The 20,846-nt window shown below is 40.4% G+C and overlaps 1 protein-coding gene across 2 annotated transcripts in view; it reads right to left on the bottom strand.

Annotated features, from left to right (window-relative positions):
* Positions 1-20,846, bottom strand: part of CAB39 (calcium binding protein 39) — a 108,356-nt gene that overhangs the window by 74,449 nt on the left and 13,061 nt on the right. The window contains exon 2 of one of the 2 annotated variants that reach the window (XM_055109198.2): positions 6,984-7,235. The exons of the other annotated variant lie outside the window; for it this stretch is intronic. The gene's annotated coding sequence lies outside the window, so the exon portion shown is untranslated. The remainder of the gene's footprint in view (positions 1-6,983; positions 7,236-20,846) is intronic. 2 annotated transcript variants of the gene reach the window in all.

Here is a 20,846-nt window from a genome sequence, read left to right as displayed (position 1 = left end):
TAAATAACCAAGAGTTGACTAGAAAATTTTCACCTGAAACCCATGCAGAAAGGAGCCAGAGGCCAGAACCAAGATGCTCTTGGAGGGTAAGTGAGCAGGAAATCTAGCAAAGTGCCTATAATTTCTCTATTGCTACACACAAAGCTGGACTCACACCTTTGCTGAGCAACCCTTAATTTGTCTGTCTGAATACTGTTTATACCATGAATATAAACCTGGCAATATTGTGACTAAAGTGTGATGGCTTCACGTAATACCCAAGATGGAATATTCAAAGGGTTGATCTGGGTTCCTAAGAGTGCAACACTATTTATAGAGCCATCCTGTTATGCAGCGTCACAGCTTTTTGGGATTGACTGTTTTTATCAGTGTTAAACTGGAATGAGTCATTGATTAAGGCGTGTTACATACTGTGATGTGTACTCCCTAACCCAATGTCTGCGAACACTTTCCATCCATGAAACCACCCTGCACCCTTTCTCTAGCTCCCATGGTAACTAATTCCTGTATATCTTTAAAGTCACATAAAAGGCTAGCCGTGACATTACACACTGAATGTAGGTGTCAGGATTCAAGGCAAGTCTTCTGATTCCAGATTCTACTTTTTGTACTTACTTGTTCTGTCATCTTACACATAAATAAAGTATTACAAAAAAATGTAAAACATAAAAATGTAATTTTAAACACAGTAATCACAAATAAATGTTGCTGAGTGACTTTGTTAAATCCCGACCAAATAGGCAAAGGGCAATTTCTAAGATTATGAGTCAAATAAACATGAAAAGGATACCCCTGAATGCCCCATCCTTAAAAAATTTTTTTTTTTAATTTAAAGATTTTGGCCAGGCGCGGTGGCTCATGCCTGTAATCCCAGCACTTTGGGAGGCCGAAGCAGGCAGATCACAAGGTCAGGGGATCAAGAACATCTTGGCCAACATGGTAAAACCCCGTCTCTAGTAAAAGTACAAAAATTAGCTGGGCGTGGTGGTATGTGCCTGTAGTCCAGCTACTCTGGAGGCTGAGGCAGGAGAATCGCTTTAACCTGGGAGGTGGAGGTTGCCGTGAGCTGAGATGGCACCACTGCACTCCAGCCTGGGCAACAAGCGCGAAACTCTGGCCCCGCCTCCCCTGCAAAAAAAAAGAAAAAAGAAAAAAATTTTTAAAAGCTTGGTCCATACCCCAGCTTCATCTGCTTTTAAGAGGATTATTGCTCATCATTGATAAAGTTCCTTTTCTATTAAATCTCAGATATATGCTGCATAGAGAGTACCTCCCAGTCCCAACCAAGTCTCCGGAGTGCAAGCATAGGTCTGAGGACCATCAGCTCCTCTGAGGACTCATCATCCTTTGGGAAAATAGCATCTTAACTAAAACAAAGTTCTTTAGGCACATGTCTACATTTTTCTCAGAACACTTACAAAAAAAGATTTTTCAAAGACTTCAAATTTTTTTAACCTTTCCAGAATAGAGAGGCAAAGGTAAAGGTAGACCATTGTTAGCGGAACATTCTCCACGATCCTAAAACTAGATATACCTATTACATATGTCAAGTAGACCATTAATTCCATTTTGGTAATCTAAAGTATTAAATAATTCTTGTGCTAACCTATCTTTAATGAATGAATGAATTAAACAATGAGTACTTAATGAAATGGGCTTAGTGAATGTATTGTTTAAAAACACTTATGTTCCTCTTAAAAAAGGCTTTCTGTTAATCCTTAAAATTTTTCTTTATAGTAAATGAGAAATGTCAAATTATGAATGTTTATGAAATATGCTGTAATGCTAAGGTTCATTCTTCATTGGAGCAACAAAATATATTTGCTTAGAGAAAAGAGTGGGCTTTGCTTTAGTAGCTGATTTTTTAGAGAAAAGTCACTTTACAAAGTAGCAACAGCTCTTGCAGAAAGCTATGTGTTAATTTTACAAACAGGAACTTCATGTTAAACCTCAAATACTTATTGAGAGACTCATACTACTATTGTCAAATTTTACTGTGGTGATTTCAGTGTACCATGCAGTTGTTATAGATTTCAAAAACTAAAGTTATGATAAACACAACAGACTATTTCAAGCTCCCTTAAATTCTTTCTGGAACAAGGTAGGACATGTATAAACAACCACTGTAACATCTAAACACAGTTATAGAATATACTTCAAAATATGGTTGGAGGCCAGGCATGGTGGCTCACGCCTGTAATCCCAGCACTTTGGGAGGCCAAGGTGAGCGGATCACGAGGTCAAGAGATCAAGACCAGCCTGGCCAACACGGTGAAACCCCGTCTTTACTAAAAATACAAAAATTAGCTGGGCATGGTGTCACGTGCTTGTATTCCCAGTTACCCAGGAGGCTGAGGCAGGAGGACTGCTTGAACCTGGGAGGTGGAGGCTGCAGTGAACCGAGATCATGCCACTGCACTCCAGCCTGGGCAACAGAGTAAGACTTTGTCTCCAAAAAAAAGAAAAAATATGTATATATGGCTGGAAGTGTTTTAACCAAACTGACCATAACTAAGTAGCTCTTCGAAGTTAAGAATGTATCATGGGGCTGGGCACGGTGGCTCACGCCTGTAATCCCAGCACTTTGGGAGGCCAAGACAGGTGGATCACTTGAGGTCAGGAGTTCCAGAGCAGCCTGGCCAAAATGGTGAACCCGTTTCTACTAAAAATTTAAAAAATTAGCCGCGCATGGTGGCAGATGCCTGTAATCCCAGCAACTAGGGAGGCTGAGGCAGGAGAATCACTTGAACCCAGGAGGCAAAGTTTGCAGTGAGCTGAGATCGTGCCATTGCACTCCAGCCGGGGTGACAGAGCGAGACTCCGTCTTAAAAAAAAAAAAAAAAAAAAAGTATCATGTATCAGAGCTCTGTGTCTTTATTCTTCTAAGTTCTAATAACCATATATATACACACACATACACATACTTACCTGATTTCTGCAGACAAAAGGTTTCTTTCTTTATATTAATATTTGTTTTTTGCCCTAATTTAATACTGGCCCCAATCAGCAGTTTTCAAATGTCTTTTGTTGTTTACAAGAAAGGTAGTTTGCTCAGTACTGAAACAAGCTGCCATCAAAGCAAGTACTCTTCTAAATGAGTTTCTTCTAGTTGTGACTGAATATCAAGTTCTAAATTAGCTTAATAACATCATAAATAAAGTCAAGTTTAAAAATTAAGGTCTACATCCTTATGTTTAAATTTTCTATATTAATGTAGCTTGGCAAAACTTTCAATATTTTTATCAATAACTCCACACAAAACTATCTTTAATAATGTCCTTTAGATTAATTATAAAAGTAAATACGTATTTTCTTCACACTTGAAACTGTCAGACTAACACAACTCTTTCTGGAGTCAGTAGGGGGTCATCACAGCATTTTTCCAATGGACAGATTGCTTTGTAACTATTTCAGCAAAAAGACTCGTCTTTGGGGTCTTATTTTTAATGAGTTACTCTATCTGTCCCTTCCTTTCTGTGCAGACATAGCCGGCCTTACTTTGTCGTAGAGTTCCAGCCTAGTTGTCTGTGGAAGTCATACAGAGTGAGTGAAGGGAAAGAAACTGCAACTCCTTGTCTTCTTCTCTACTAACCAGAACTAGGACAGTCAATGAGCTTAAATGCCAGTTTCCTCATCTTTATAAAACTTGAGGTAATTAGACCTCTCCTGCCCACCTTAGAAAGCTATTCATAAGGAACGGCTAAACAAATGGCTGACCCGGCCACAAAGAGACCACACAATGTTCTGTGCAGTTATGTATACCACATATGAGAGTAAAATGCAGCCAAGGAAGATTCTGAGTGACTCTGATAAGGCAGCAGCAGTCTGAGAGTCAAAACACAAAGATTCTTAACTCATACCAAAAACTTAGGCCAATTTACACAGTCTTGAATCTAAAGTCCATGAAGGCAGCCATTTCTTTGCCAGCTAATCAACACTAGGACCTATTAACCTTTTCGATTTGCCAGATTAAAAATGCTGTCTTCTTGCCTTCCTCTTCTTTCCACCCCTCTGATCAATTATTTTAATTTGAATTGCCAATCATTAATGACAATGAACATACTTCCATTTGTATTTTCTTACTGAAATTGTACATCTCTATTGCCCATTAGCCAGCTGGCTTTGGAGTCCTTTTCTTATTGACTTGTAGGATATTGAATAATTATGAACATTATCCCTTTGGCTGTTTAGATTTTTTTTTTTGCAAATATGTTCTCCTAGTTTGCCATTTGCATTTCAACTTTGTCACTTAATATAGGAAGTTTTCATTTTCTTACAAGATTTATCGGCCAGGCGTGGGGGCTCACGCCTGTAATCCCAGCACTGTGGGAGGCCGAGGCGGGCGAATCATGAGGTCAGGAGATCGAGACCATCCTGGCTAACACGGTGAAACCCCGTCTCTACTAAAAATACAAAAAAATTAGCCAGGCGTGGTGGCGGGTGCCTGCAGTCCCAGCTACTCGGGAGGCTGTGGCAGGAGAATGGCGTGAACCCGGGAGACGGAGCTTGCAGTGAGCCGAGATCGCGCCACTGCACTCCAGCCTGGGCGACAGAGCAAGACTCCATCTCAAAAAACAAACAAACAAACAAACAAAACAAAACAAGAAAGACTTATCTGTAAATCTTTTTATTTAGGAATTTTGGATTTCCTGCTAGGCTTGGAACTGCATGCTGAGTATGAATCCAAAATTTCATATTTATAGATATCTAACATTTATGGTCAAGCAATGGTATCTTTCTGAAATAAGCCATTCTAGTAGAATCTCATTTAATGAATCTCACTACTATCCAGTTTGAGAAAGGATGGCTGCTTTCATTATAGCACTGCTTAGTTATAGACAAAAAAATAAATAAACAAATCCACTGTAAGAATTTGTGACTTTTCTCCAGTTAGCCAGCAACTAATTAAGTTATTTTGGGGGAGGCATAATATATTCTTTATATGGTAACTATATCTAAATACACGTTGAATAAGTATAACATTACATAAACTTATTTAAATTTGATATATTGTTCAAAATTATAGCTCTAAGATTTGAGGATATTTTAAAAACTGAATGTATACACGTGCCTTTAGAATTGGATTCCAACTTACGATGTGATCAAATTCCCATTCCTAGAGTTGGGCATGGGTGCCTGTAATCCCAGCTACTCAGGAGGCTGAGGCAGGAGGACTGCTTGAGGCTAGGAATTAGAGACCAGCCTAGGCAAAAAAAGTGAGACTCCATCTTTTAAGAAAAAGGAGAAAATAAATTCCCATTCCTAGACCTTATCCCAGTCCAAGCCAAGCCAGGGGCAAATACTAGAAGTAAACTGACGAAGTATCAAATCTGAGCAACCATTTCCATGGGTATCAGGTAGGAATATTCTGAAGTAGACCTGTATCCTTGTGTCTTAAGCATGGAGGCATCCAGGATTGGGATAAAATGAAAGAGATGTCATGAAGAAAGAGCTGAAAGCATTTTCAACAGTCTAATAAGACATGTTAATATGTAAATAACCATCTCCACACTAACCTGTGTGGTGTCTGGGAACGAGAACCATATATTCACATTGAATCTGCACCACAATTACCATAGTCAGCAACCAAATTCCTATAAAATTTATCCAGCTGTGGTTTTGTCAGAGGGAGATAAACCTTGGGGGAATTAATCAGGGGACCGCCTGAATTATTCTCCAGGCATTCCTATTTGTCACTGCTCCTCTCAGAGTGTGGTGCTCCAAACTGGATCCCATACTCCCCATGTGTCAGCTAACCAGGCAGACTACCTTTCCATATATTTCATAAATGTGATCTTAAATTATGTTAAGTTTTAATAGTCACACCACACAGCTAAAACACTTTCTACTGAGCAATTTAATTGACCCAAGTCTTTTGTACCTGTTGCATAGGAAGCCCCATCTTCAACCATTGTATACTACTGCAGGGGTCCCCAGCCCCCGGGCTGTGGAGTGGTACGGGTCCAGTGGCCTGCTAGTAACAGAGGAGGTGAGCAGTGGGTGAGAGAGCATTACTGCCTGAGCTCTGCCTACTGTCAGATCAGCAGCAGCATTGGATCTCACAGGAGCGTGAACCCTATTGCGAACTGCGCATTCGAGGGATCTAGGTTGTCCACTCCTTATGAGAACCTAATGCTTGATGATCTGAGGTGGCACAGTTTCATCCTGAAACCATCCCCTGCCCTGCATGCCCCACCAGCCCTAGTCCGTGGAAAAACTGTCTTCCACGAAACTGGTCCCTCATGCCAAAAAGTTTGGGGTCTGCTGTATTACTGCATTTTGGGACGTGCCAGCAGGACTGAACAATTATTCCTATTCAATTCCTTCTGATTTAGACTCAGTATGTAATATGGCATTTAAATTTTTTTACTTGGATCTTAATGCTGTTATCTAGTATACATCAGCTTCCCCTACCAGATTCCTGTCAACTACAAATCTGATTAGCAAGTCACACAGGTTTTCCTTTACTTCCTGTTAAAAGTATGAATAGGTCAGGGAAGAGAGTACTGGAGCTTTCCAATAAAGCCTCTCCTCAATCTGTATTTTGTGTACAGTCATTAAATAACCACGAGGCCACCAGGCCACCTAACTGCATTATAGTATCACTGGTGGCGTACAGACTACTTTGACCTCATGACCCATGATGCACACATATTCATACAAAGAAAACAAGAGTCACCAAATAGCACTTATACTTACTATGTAAAATTATACTGACATTCTTTATTCTATTTTGTTCTATCCTAGCCCTACTCCTTCCCTTCCTTGTAAATGCTAGTCATAACCCACTAAGGGGATTTTATAACCCACTGATAAGATCGAACTTGCAGTTAGTAGAAGATTTAAAATCAATCTGAATAGCTCTTTTATACTAATGATAGCAACCATATTCACAATGCTGAACTTCTCCAATTACGGCAAAGCACAAAGACTTTATCATGATTTAAGACTTCAAATTAGAGGCTGGAGGTGGTGGCTCATACCTGTAATCCCAGCACTTTGGGAGGCCGAGGTGGGCGGATCACCCGAGGTCGGGAGTTCAAGACCAGCCTGACCAACATGCAGAAACCCCGTCTCTACTAAAAATACAAAATTAGCTGGGCGTGGTGGCGCATGCCTGTAATCCTAGCCACTCGGGAGGCTGAAGCAGGAGAATCGCTTGAACCCGGGAGGCGGAGGTTGTGGTGAGCAGAGATCGCGCCATTCCACTCCAGCCTGGGCAACAGGGCGAAACTCTGTCTCAAAAAAAAAAAAAAAAAAAAAAGACTTCAAATTATAGTTTCATACTACAAAGCATTATTTATTTAGAAACATCTGTAATACATGACTGATTTCTCTGAATATGTTAAAGGTCTTTTATCAATATAGATCTGCCATCTTTAGTTTTACCTACAATGATTTATTCACAGATACCCTAACAAATTAAGAGTTAAATTATCATATCTTTAGAACTAGTTTCAGAAAACGGGAACTTCAGCTATTTCTAGACAAATTAGCACTGTATTTTAAAATACAAAAGGTTAATCAATGTCCACATTTTAAAAATATCTATTTTCCTTCTGGTTAAATTTACTCTCACTTGCTACAAGGCTGTGTAAACATAGTCCATATGATCATGGGCAAACATCACAGCCTCACCCACATTTTGGTAAATAAGAAAAGCAAACAGTGAATCCTGCTCTTTTATAGAGATAATTCCTTTAAAAGAATACCTAAACAAATAAGAAAACTTGAAAGTTCAAGTATGGGGAAAAGGCCTTCCATAAAATTATTTTTGTGTCAAAGAATTAAGGTAGATTGGAAATGCTATGGTTCTAAAGTCATACCTGAGAGTGGTGAAATGATTTTTAGTTTTTCCTTTTAGTCATTCCAATGAATAACTATTTTGAAAAAAAGTTTTATTTGCAAAATTTATAACCTTAAACTTATTTCTACAGCATCAGATGTAAACCTGGAAAATCACTCTCCTTCAAGGTCTAAGCATTGCTATTTCTGTTCTGGCCAAATGCCCACAAAAGCACAAACATGCCACAAAACCAGCCTGAGCTAAACCACCATAGTAGGAGATTGGAAGGTTTCTTTTTAAACTGCTCAAAGGCTGTCGTATGGTGGTATTTAGTGTAAACAGACTTTTTCCAGCAGCAGTATTTAGTCACAGAATGCACAAGTACACAGCCCTGTAGATGATCACATAGAACATTCTACCCAAGGATAATTTCTGTTGAGAATTTTCCTAACCAATCAACATATTCTTTCCACTCCACTCCTCCACATCAACACACTAACTGGCATATGAAGCCTTGATCCTGATGAAATAATGAGGCTAAACAACACTGAACTTCAGAGGAAGTAACCAAACCTCATTTGCCAACTGACTGGTATGATCAAATATAAAAGCTCTTGCTTGTGTTTTTGGAGGAAAAAAGTTCCCAATCATACAGCCTAAACTCAGCTCATAAACCAAAAGATGAGAACTAAATGGCATGAATGATAAGTGGTACATATTCGCTAGGTGTTTCAGGACTTAGAATACAGCTGGGGAGAAAGGCACAAATACAGAAGACTTAAATCCATGGAAGACTAATAGGTACAGACAGGGCACTGTGTGCTGAAGGTCCCAGACTTCAGCGGAGACGTTTCTTGAACTGCCTTGTGTAGAATGAAAAATTTGGATAAGGGTCAGAAAATGTTTCACTGGAAGACTTTATGCAACAGTCTGAAGCATGATAAGGCGAGAAAAATGACTTTGTAATTTCGTCAGGCTCTGATGGGTAATAAAGTATCGGGTGAAAAAGCAGGCAGAAGGTGAAAAACCCAAGTGCTGTTTACAGAATAACCACATACCTTCTTTTATTGCTCAAAGAACATTCCACACTTTATGGAGTAGTGCTTTCCAGGTAAGTGTTGACATCATAATATAGTCAAACTGGAAAACTTGCTTTTTAATCTCAAAGCAGTATCTAAAATGCACAACAAAAGCATCTTATATCCGAGGGAACATAAAAATTTAAGTTTTAGTGAGAGGCCTAAAACCATTCAGGAAGAGGTACAATGGATACATTTACTTACATTAAAAACTTATTTTCCTCTACAAAAATTTTGAACATGGGATTTTATTTTTCCTTTACTATTTTGGCAGAAGAATATTACTAACACAAGTCAATGTGAGGACTAAACAAAATATTTGTGACAGCGCTCTGTAACCTCTAACAAACAGAGATGATCATTTTCGTGCAGGCCTCAAAAATCTATCCTTTGGATTTTTCTATCTCCCCAAATGCTGGGGTTATTGTTAACCATACGGCCAATCTCTCAGACTCATAGTGGCTTGAAAAGGAAGTTACATTGTTTAAAATTAGATTTTCTGCAGGTGTCCTGAGAGGGTAGCGGGGAGACAGGGTGAGCTTGTTCCATAACAGTGGGAGAACAGCAATCCAGGCACTGAAGTTTTGTCAAACTAAAATGACAGTAGCCATGATTCTGATAGTGGCTTTTAAGCCCATTCTAAGATCTGCAGCAGGTGAGGGTCTATCTTCTCTTCAGCCCAAACACCTCACTCTTAGCAGTTTTACATATTGGGTTTCAGTGTCATCAATTTAAAAAATTTTTTCTAAAAATTACTTTAAAACTGTGTCTATTAAAAATGTCTGCATGTTGGGTGCAGAACTAGTTTCTGAGGAAAACACTAACCTGGACTCCAAGTCAACTTATGTAACTAGATTTGAAATCAAGTCCTGGTTAAGTTTTGAAAGGCAGATATTAGTGTTGGTTGCCATTTGAGCCAACTGTTAAAGCCAGAGCAGCTACCAGACACTCTAACCTTGGACCTCTCTGGTACTCAATTTTAATTAAAAGGTTGGCAGCATGAATCATTATAAAGGGCCACTTCCACAGCTCCAGAGCATCAGAAAAATGATTTAATTAAACTGCACTCTGGCCTAATACTATGTCTTTTATGTCTTGTACTAAGATACCTTAAACTTGAACTCAGGTACTTCATTTTTACAGACACTGTTGAGATCAGAGAAGGGTCAAATTTTTGAGATTTTTTGACTCCCCTCCTTCCCCTCCTCCTGACCGAGATTTGAGAAGTATATGAAGGACCCAGAGCTCACATTAATAAAGGATCCACAGGGTCTCGATTACAGAAAATTATGCTTCTCCTAAGTGGTTGGCTTTCTTTTTATCTCATAAACTGTCTTGGATTTGCTCTTTCTTTCTTTGTTCTGGCTACTCAAAACTCAAAGCCAAATGTGTAGCTAGTGTAAAAGACATGCATTTGATACTAACCTTGTCCTGAGAATAATTTCATCTCTCCACTTTTTCCATTGCTTTTTATCTAACTCTTTGGGGTGACGTGGAAGATGAGACAGAAGGGGAGAAGAAAAAAAGAGAGAAGGAAACATATCCCTAATTTTCTCCATTTCCCTAAAATGACAGGCAAAGGACATGAAAAAATCTAATTTTAGCACAAGGGTGTAGCTTTTATCCTTACCACCATGCTAAATTTGTTAAATACTGTAAGATCTAGCATGTCAATATTCTCACTGCTGTAGAAATAGGTAACAATGTTACAGGGACATCCTGTCTGGGAAGAGATTACTACATTAAGTCAAACAGAGAAAATGTGGTAAAGCCATCAACATGTACAATGTGCAGCAAAAGAGGAGACTTCCACCATTTTTCTTGAGAGTCAAATACTTTCTATCCATGAGTAACAGCATACCAGCCCATGTGAACATGAGAGATGGTCGGCATAACTCTTCCATCTCTCAAAGAGCCCCTATGCAGTGTGCAATAACTGCTTAGTTCGTGTCGTTCTCCTTTCTGGTAAGTAAAGATGAATGAAAATACTTCCAAGTTTCTTCAACATACTTTTCAAGCCCCTATTACATGCAAGCCATTACAGATATTAAAGTCTAAATGGTCTTTATATAAAAATATTTTTTTTGTTGTTGGGCATGGTAGCTCATGCCTGTAATCCCAGCACTTTGGGAGGCTGAGGTAGGTGGACTGGTTAAGCACAGGAGTTCAAGACCAGCCTGGGCACCACAGTGAGACCTGGTCTCTATAAAAAAATTTAAAACTTAGCTGAGTGTGGTGATGTGCACCTAGGGTTCCAGCTACTTGGGAGCCTGGGGTAGGAGGACTGCTTGAGCCAGTGAGGTCAAGGCTGCAGTGAGCCATGACTGCACCACTGCACTCCAGCCTGGGTGACAGAAGGAGACTCTGTCCCCCCCATCCCCCCCCCAAATTATTTTTTAACTAGGTATACAAACCATTCATAAATTAAAATAATGGCTGAGCTGGGAGCAGTGGCTCATGCCTATAATCCCAGCACTTTGGGAGGCCGAGGCGGGCGGATCACTTGAGGCCAGGAGTTCAAGACTAGCCTGGCCAACATGGTGAAACCCCATCTCTACTAAAAATACAAAAATAAGCCAGGCGTGGTGGCAAGTGCCCGTAATCCCAGCTGCTCAGGAGGCTGAGGCAGGAGAATTGCTTGAACCCGGGAGGCAGAGGTTGCAGTGAGCCGAGACTGCACCACTGCACTCCAGCCTGGGTGACAGAGTGACAACTCTCTCTCAAAAATAAAAAAATAAATAAAATAATGGCTAAGCTCTACTTGTAAACTGCGATTCCACATTCTACTCCAAACTCTCTAAGGAAATTAAGGAAAACAACAAGAATTCAAGGGGTATCAGGGCAGGCGACCAGCAAAGAGCACAATGTAAATGAAAAACAAGCCGATGAGATAAGCCAAAATGCTACCCAATCAACAAGTATTGGTCACTTGATGCTTTCCTATGATTCAACAGAAAACACAACCCCACCACCGCCACCAAATATTGGTGGTTTAGACCAGAAGACTAATAATGCAGAACAGTGTTCCACCCGGGTGGGGCACATATTCCAGTTCCTCCCTCCACAGTTGAGAGAATGTAAGTGCAGTGACTCCTTCGTCAGGGGTGGAATGCCTCTGGGATCCTGTGGGCCAGCTCTTTAGACTCCCTCAGGCCTTCATGATACCTGTGGCCAAAAGCCCTAAAGCAGGGCCTACATTTAAGACTAACATGAGGGCTAAAGGACAAAATAACAGGAATGAAGATGTGGTCTGGGTCAAATAACCAAGAAGTCTAAGGATGTTTGATTTTGGACACCTAAACAAACGAGAGGGGAAGACGACAGACTCCACCAATCCTCGGAAGGGTCATAGGGTCATTCTATATCACCCCCAGAACCATTTCTTTCTGGCAACTCCCCCATTCACACATACCACTCACATAGCTCCAGTGGGTGGTACTATGGCCTTACCTGACCACATCCCTGCTGGCCTCAACAACCTAACCGAGAGGTTAGGGAGGGGCAAGCTAGACACTGAACAGGAAGTCAGTCTATCCAAAGGCTGAAGTTCCATGATACATATTTAGGAAATGCAGGTGGCCAGATTTTCTATCAGGTGGAAAAAACTAGTCTGCACAGAGATCAAGGGGCGAATAAGCAAGGAAATGCAGTAGGAAACAGTCTTAAAGATGCCTGTATTCTTGGTTCCAGCTTTTGAGACCCAGATGCACCTCTTCCTTTTCCCCAAAATAAAATTTTACTAAATCTCTGTTTTGTTGGAAAAAACGAGTTCCAATTAATACAAGGGGCCACCTCTAAGGGCAGGGGTCAGATCTTTCTCCTCTTCACCTTTTAGAGGGCCAAACTGGCCTAGTGCGGGCTGCGAGTGGCAATGTCTTATTCTTCCATATACTCTGCATATCTACTTTTGGGGATGGAGATCTGAAATGTGTCATTAACAGGGGAAGAAACAAAGAAAAAAATTAAAGTGTAAAAACAGTATGTCTATTTTCACAAATTGAGAACAAAGTTCAAGATTATATAAGCAAATGCAAATTAAATGTAATTTTTCCCCTGGCCATCCTAAACTCAACTCCCAAAACGATCTTGTGAAACTCCTGGTATTTCCCTTGGAAACATTTGCTCTAAAACTTGGAAGGGATATGGAAAATAAAGAATTAAACATTATATAAATATGTAAGTATAGGAATACTGCTACACTGTCTCCTTAAACAGTCCTTTTTTAGAGTTATAAGGCATCCAGTAACGACCATTTAAAATCTGCAACTCCCCAATTTCTCTTTCAATAGTTCCTGAGAAGCTACTTATGGGAGAGTGAAGGAAGAGAGAATCTGGGCAAAAACAGTGTTTACATTTAGAATCTCCTTTCAAACAAAGTCGAATACTTTAGAGCCAGAAGTGCTAACAGCATATAGCTCTCATTGAGAAGGAAGAAAAGTCAACGCAATCTACTGAAAACCCTTTTAGTTTCAAGGAAGGAATGCTACAGCTCCAGAAGCAATACCTGAGAATCAAACTACCTTGCGGGTATGTGGGGGGACATCCGAGGACCTGATACGACATCCTTAACACCAAAAAAAATGAGAGGAGGGGGTCAAAAAACAGCTAGTCTTGCAACTGCTGAATGGTAAGATGACAATTTATCATCCAAACTAGGGCAAATTGGAGAATGAAGGGGGGCACGATGAATAAATACATCAGGACAACAGGCATAAATGTGTGCTGTCTGGGAAGTCACGACACTTGGTCACCCCTACTAATCTGTGACTATTTTGATTCCCCTATGACTAGCCAACTTTCCTGTGCATGTCCATTTCTCAATCTAGCAAAGACAGAGCACCCTCTACTTAAAGTAGGGTGCAACAGGGTAACCTGCACATAAATATTTGTTAGTCCTGGTTGAAAAAAATTCCATATTTAAAATTTTTTTTAATTGTCAGTGATAACGTAAAGAAGTCTCTCTTGGCAGTATTTAATACTTCAAAATCAGTAAATATCTACAATTCTCAAGATTTATTGGGGATTATGCCTATGTCATGAAATAAATAACTTTTCAACCTCCCACTAACCACACTGACCCAGGCCAGGTGGGCAACTAGTTGCCATTTCTCTTACAGGCACACACTTCATTATCATCATCATTTAGCCCATCCTGCTCTCATTGCTGAATAATCAGAACAGGCTGATCTAACTGATCTCATTCCCCCAGCGGCAAGAATCTAAACATGAGTTTTTTCTCCCTACTGAATCTTTGAGCGATTTTACCCTGATTCATGCACCCCTATATTTGAAAATTAACAATAAATGCATTTACATACATGACCCTAGACAGCAAGGGCCATCTTCACGTACTCCTCACAAGGTGCGATACAACTGAAAATAACAGATTATGTTTGTAGGCACACATTAGTTTTAAACAAAGATGAGGTAGAAGATGTTTCCTAAAACCCAAGTAAGGGGTCTTAAAACTGACTGATAAACCTGAAACTGAGTTCTCCTGTTAAGAGATAATTTCGGCCGGGCGCGGTGGCTCACGCTGGTAATCCCAGCACTTTGGGAGGCCAAGGTGGGTGGATCACGAGGTCAGGAGATTGAGACCATCCTGGCTAACACAGTGAAACACCGTCTCTACTAAAAAATACAAAAAATTAGCCGGGCGTGGTGGCAGGCGCCTGTAGTCCCAGCTACTTGGGAGGCTGAGGCAGGAGAATGGCGTGGACCCGGGAGGCGGAGCTTGCAGTGAGCCGAGATAGCGCCACTGCCCTCCAGCTTGGGTGAGAGTGAGACAGTCCCCCCCCCCCCCCAAAAAAAAAAAAGAGAGAGATAATTTCACCAAGCTCTCAGCTCTCTCTCCTTTGACCACTCACTAAGACAGTCTTAGAACTAATTCTACTTTCTGTAGATTTAGGATACTCCATTAAATGGGGTGTACCAATAAAATCAGTGCAGGATAAAATGGACTTGTTGGAACATTTTTAACAACACGAAGTTCGAAAAAGCTAACTATTTTCTTCGTCACTCAATAGCTAAAATAGCTAGATGTTTTAAATATTAGCTTTATTGAGATAAAATTCACACATCATACAATTCAGCATACAATTCAGCTGGGCATGGTGGCTCACATCATAATCCCAGCACTTTGGGAGGCCTAGGCAGGAGAATTGCCTAAGGCCAGTTCAAGACTAGGCTAGGCAACATAGCAAGACCCCGTGTCTACAACAAATTTAAAAATTAGGTGTGCAGGTGCTCGTCTGTAGTCCTAGCTACTTGAGAGGCTGAGGAGGGACGATTACTTGAGCCCTGACGTTTGAGGCTACAGTGAGCTATGATGACACTAATGCACTCACAGCCTCGGTGACAGTGAGACTTTGTCTCAAAAAAAGTATTTTGAAGCATAAAATCCAATAATTTTCAGTATATTCAGAGTTAAGCAATCACCACCACAATCAATAAAACAGCTAGATTTTTTAAGACACCGAAGATCACTTGTAGTAAGAATGAAAAAGGAATTTTATTTTTTTCCTGGTTTACATGAGTATCTTAACAACCTGGCTATATACGGGACCAAACTCTTTCCCAGAAAGGCCCTACCAGCAGTATATGAGATCGTCTTGCCTTATGCATCTCAATGCAACCCTACTTGCATTAAGCATTACTACTTGTTAAAATCTCTAGTAGCACCCCCCATTGTTTTATTTACATTTACTTTAGCCACTATCTGATCTGGCTGTTCACTTGGCCAGTGTTTTAGCCTTTAACTTGCTTGAAAGGCAGCATGCTTTAAGGATTAAGACCATCTCTTATCAGACACCAGTTTAAATCCCAGCTCTACTGTTTAGTAGAGGTATGAACCAAAATCTGGGGATAAAACATTGACCTTTTGTATCTCAATTAGTTATAAAATGATTGTTAAAATTTTAACATGAATAAAATGCCTAGGGCAGCATTTGAAACATAAAAGGAGCTTACTAATAAATGGCAGTTATCAGTTTGTATAAGCTTTTACTATACTGAGGTAAATGTCAACACTTCAGCCATTGTCGCACAAATTTTTTCACACATTTTTCTTAGTTCTTTTCTTCTATCACTCGACAGCAATGAAAATAAACCTGCTTTTTCATCCAATGGATATTCATATAAGTTTTCTTGGCCGGGCACAGTGGCTCATGCCTGTAATCCCAGCACTTTGGGAGGCCGAGGCGGGTGGATCACCTGAGGTCAGCAGTTCGAGACCTGCCTGGCCAACATGATGGAACCCTGTCTCTACTAAAAATACAAAAATTAGCCGGGTGTGGTGGCAGGCGCCTACTATCCCAGCTACTCAGGAGGCTGAGGCAGGAAATCACTTGAACCCAGGAGGCGGAGGTTGCAGTGAGCCGAGGTCGCACCACTGCACTACAGCCTGGGGCACAAGAGCGAGACTTGGTCTCAAAAAAAAAAAAAAAAAAGTTTTCTTCTAATGTATAGTTTTTAGTCATTCTCCCAACAGATATATTTTCATATAAAGGGTAGCTTAATTATCACAATTCATTTTCCCAAAGAATAACCAATCATTTAAAAATATTTTGCTCTAGCCTGGGCAACATGGTGAAACCCTGCAAAAACTACAAAAATTAACTCGGTGTGGTGGTGTGCACCTGCAGTCCCAGCTACTCGAGAGGCTGAGGTGAGAGATCACTTGAGCCCAGGAGGTCGAGGCTGAAGTGAACCATGATCGTGCCACTGAACTCTAGCCTGGGTGACAGGGCAAGATTCTGTCTAAAATTATAAGAAAAATTTGTTTTCTAAATAATCCTTTTTCTCCACTAATGTGTGATGTTGCTTATGTAGCAGGCTCATATGTATCTTTTACTGTGTTCCATAAGTCAACTTTTTAAAAAATCTGACAGTATTCTCTGGCCAATACTACACTGATTCAACCTGGAAAAATTTTCTCATTTGTTTATTTAAGTCTTTTTTCACTTAAATTTATAGTTTTCTTTGTAAAAATCTCAAATATTTATAGATTTCCTCACCCTGGGCATTTCATTTTTTATTGCTATAATGAATGAGGTTTTCGCTCAAGATTTTTCATAGCCAAGTGCTACCAATTATTAAATATCTTTATGTGGTATAAAACCATCTTACTAAACTTTTTTTTTTTTTTTTTTCCTTAAGACAGTTTCATTCTTGTTGTCCAAGCTGGAGATCTTGGCTAACTGCAACCTCCACCTCCCGGGTTCAAGCTGTTCTCCTGCCTCAGCCTCCTGAGTAGCTGGGATTACAGGCACATGCCACCACGCCCAGCTGATTTTTTTGTATTTTTAGTAGGGATGGGGTTTCACCATGTTGGCCAGGCTGGTTTGAACTCCTGACCTCAGGTGATCCACCCAAAGTACTGCGGATTACAGGCGTGAGCCACCGCGCCGGGCACTAAACTCTTATTTTTAACTCTTGATTTGATTCTCTTGGTTTTCCCAGGTTTAAAATTGTGACTGTCTGCAAATACTGCTATATTCCACCATTGTTTCCAATAGTTAAGTCTTTTATTTGATGTATTCTTGCGCTGGCCAAGACATTATCAAACATCAGTGTTACTGGGCATCTTTGTTTTGTTTTCTGATTTCAAGTGTTCATAAAACAAGGAGAACTGTTTAACACTGCTATCTTGGCACATATTGGGATGATATAGCCAGAGGTTAAATACTAGCTGCTGCAAACCGCCCAAGGGTTCAAAACCAGGCTCTGTGGCTAATTTGCAACTAATCTTTGGGCAGACTATTTAACCTTTTGGCCTATATTTCATAATGTGTAAAATAAGCATAATCTCTTTCTTCAGGCTGAGGGGATTAATTGAGATAATGTAAGTGCTTAAAACACTTACTTGGCACACAGTAAATACCAGGTTTTGTCTTCTTTGACAATTTCATATTTAATTAGTTTTGCTGGTGTTTTACTTAGAATGTTCTTGGCTTCTGTATGTGCATCTGGGGCCGGGTGCAATGCTTCATGCCTGTAATTCCAGCATTTTGGGAGGACAAGGCAGGAGGACTGCTTGAGCCCAGGAGTTCGAGACCAATCTAGGAAACAAAATGAGATCCCGTCTCCACAAAAAATTTAAAAAATTATAGCTGGGTGTGGTGGCACATGCCTGTAGCCCTAGCTACTCAGGAGGCCGAGGCAGGAGGATTGCTTAAGCCTAGGGGTTCGGGGCTACAGTAAACTATGATTGCGCCACTGCACTCCAGAATGGGTGATAAAGCAAGACCCTGTCTCAAAAAAACATATAAAAGATAAATTGGGGCAGGGTGCGACGGCTCATGCCTATAATCCCAGCACTTTGGGAAGCTGAGGCAGGTGGACTGCTTTGAGCTCAGGCGTTCAAGACCAGCCTGGACAACATGGCAAAACACCATTTCTACAAAAATTAGCTGGGCATGGTGGCTCACCCCTGTAATCCCAGCTACTTGGGAGGCTGAGGCTGGAGAATCACTTGAACTTGGGTGGAAGAGTTGCAGTGAGCAGGAAAAAAAAAAAAAAGATAAATTTGGAATATAGTTTTCATCCTTTGTAATGTCTTACCAGGTTGCTGTTCTTATATTTTGTATTTTATTAGTTTTTTAAGAGTTTAGGCTAGTTTTTATTTATTTATTTATTCTTGAGACGGAGTCTCACTCTATCGCCCATGCTGGAGTGCAGTGGTGTGATTTCAGCTCACTGCAACCTCCGCTTCCCAGGTTCAAGCAATTCTCCTGTCTCAGCCGCCGAGTAGCTGGGACTACAGGCGTGCACCACCACACCCAGCTAATTTTTGTATTTTTAGTAGAGACTGGGTTTGACCATGTTGACCAGGCTGGTCTTGAACTCCTGACCTCAGGTGATCTTCCTGCCTCGGCCTCCCAAAGTGCTGGGATTCCAGGCGTGAGCCACCACACCTGGCCTGGGCTAGTTTTGTAACATGAATTTGGTATCTTTTGGTATTCTAGGATCTAGAATAAATCTAGTTTATGTTTTTTGAAACTTTTAAAGAGAACATATAATTTATATATGGGTATTTATGTTAGGTATATCATTTATATAAGAGTATATAATTTCTATGCTAACTGGGTCTGGAGCACTCCTTCCCCTAGCTGGTTGCGAGGGCATGGCCTTTAATATATATTTAATATATTCCATGAGTTAAGGCCAGGCACAGAGGCTTACACCTGTAATCGCAGCACTTTAGGGAGGCCAAGGCAAATGGATCACTGGAGCCCAGTTCTGGACCAGCCTAGGCAACATAGCAAAACCCCATCTCTACAAAAAATACAAAAAAATTAGTTGGGTATGGTGGTGCACACCTGTAGTCCCAGCCACTCAGGAAGCTGAGGAGGGAGGATCACTCAAGCCCAGAAGGTTGAGGCTACAGTGAGCCAAGACTGCGCCACCGCACTCCAGCGTGGGTGATAGAGCAAGACCCTGTCTCAAAAAAAAAAAAAAAGAAAAAGAAAAAAATACACACACACACGCGCGCGCGCACACACACACGGTTAACAATCTATTCAAGTGCTCTACTTCTTAAATACATACTTATTTAAATATTTACACAATTTAAAATATCCCCCGCCCCTCCCTTTTAGCTTCCATAAGGGTACCCTCTTCCAATTTATATATATTTAAATATTTACATAAATTATTAAATATGGTTAACAATCTATTCAAGTGTTCTACTTCTTAAGACAATTCTGAAAAGCAATCAGTTCCACCTTCATGATTAGCTCTTCCAAAGTTGTGCATGACACACAAATTTAGTCCCAGTGTCTAAAGTTACTTGGTCACTTTCTTCTGGATATACTCCTATGTCTTGTTCCTCTTCCCTCTCCGTATTTCTTATTATTCCTTCCTCTTCTCAATGATAACAAAAGCCTCCATAAAAGACAGTCTTTTGACCTTTTCAAACACCAAAGGGCATCAGCATACAATCTCGTATGCTAAGCACACTGATTCCTTCTGTCTTCCTTTCACTATATTTAAAAAGTCCGGGAGCTTCCATAAGATTAAAAAAGAAAAAACATTCCCCGCCCCTCCCTTTCAGCTTCTGTGGGGAAGGGTTGCCCTCTTTCCATCAACTCAGTTTCCAATCACTATGTGAACAAGACCAAGACTAGCCTTTGAGTAAATGAATAGGTTAGCAACAATCTTAAAGAACAGAAATGGATGATTTTAACAATATAAAAACAGAAGGTATTTACACTTTGCTGTGTTTACATACAGGAAGATGCTAACAGTTCCTAGTTCCTTCCTGCCTACATGGGAAGGTTAAGGCACAGGGATGCAGGCCACTGTACCTGTGACTAATGTGCCATATGTGACTTATGTGCCAAAGCATATTAGATAGCTATAATGAACACAAGTAAAAGGATCCTATAAAAACATCAAAATGAGACCAGGTGCAGTGGCTCATGCCCGTAATCCCAGCACTTTGGGAGTCTGAAGTGGGCAGCTCACTTGAGGCCAGGAGTTCAAGACCAGCCTGGCCAACACAGCAAAACCCCATCTCTACTGGAAAAAAAAAAAATACAAAAAATTAGCCGGGCATGGTAGCATGCACCTGTAATCCCAGCTACTCAGGAGGCTAAGGCACGAGAATTGCTTGAATCCAGGAGGCAGAGGTTGCAGTGAGCCGAGATCATGCCACTGCACTCCAGCCTAGGTAACAGAGAGAGACTCCGTCTAAAAAAAAAAATTAATTAAATTAAAAAGCAAAAACATAAAAATGACTTTCAAGTCCTAGAAAATATTCCAATTTAAATTGTGCAATTTAATATTTTCAGATAATCTCAAATATGGAAGAACTATGCATTCTTTCAGCAATCCTATCCTGCCCCATCCTTATCTCAGACATTTAATAGAATCCTACTAAAAAAGGAAATAGTTAATAAATAAATGGATGTAGCTTCTAGAAATCAACACTTAGCTAGGTATTCTGGCAATCAACATCAAGTGCAGTCTGATGATTTGTA

This window comes from Pan paniscus, chromosome 13 (genome assembly GCF_029289425.2).
Source record: "Pan paniscus chromosome 13, NHGRI_mPanPan1-v2.0_pri, whole genome shotgun sequence".
NCBI classification, from domain to species: domain Eukaryota; kingdom Metazoa; phylum Chordata; class Mammalia; order Primates; family Hominidae; genus Pan; species Pan paniscus.
The sequence above is the reverse complement of the archived record's forward strand: the minus strand, read 5'-3'. Positions and strand labels throughout refer to the sequence as shown.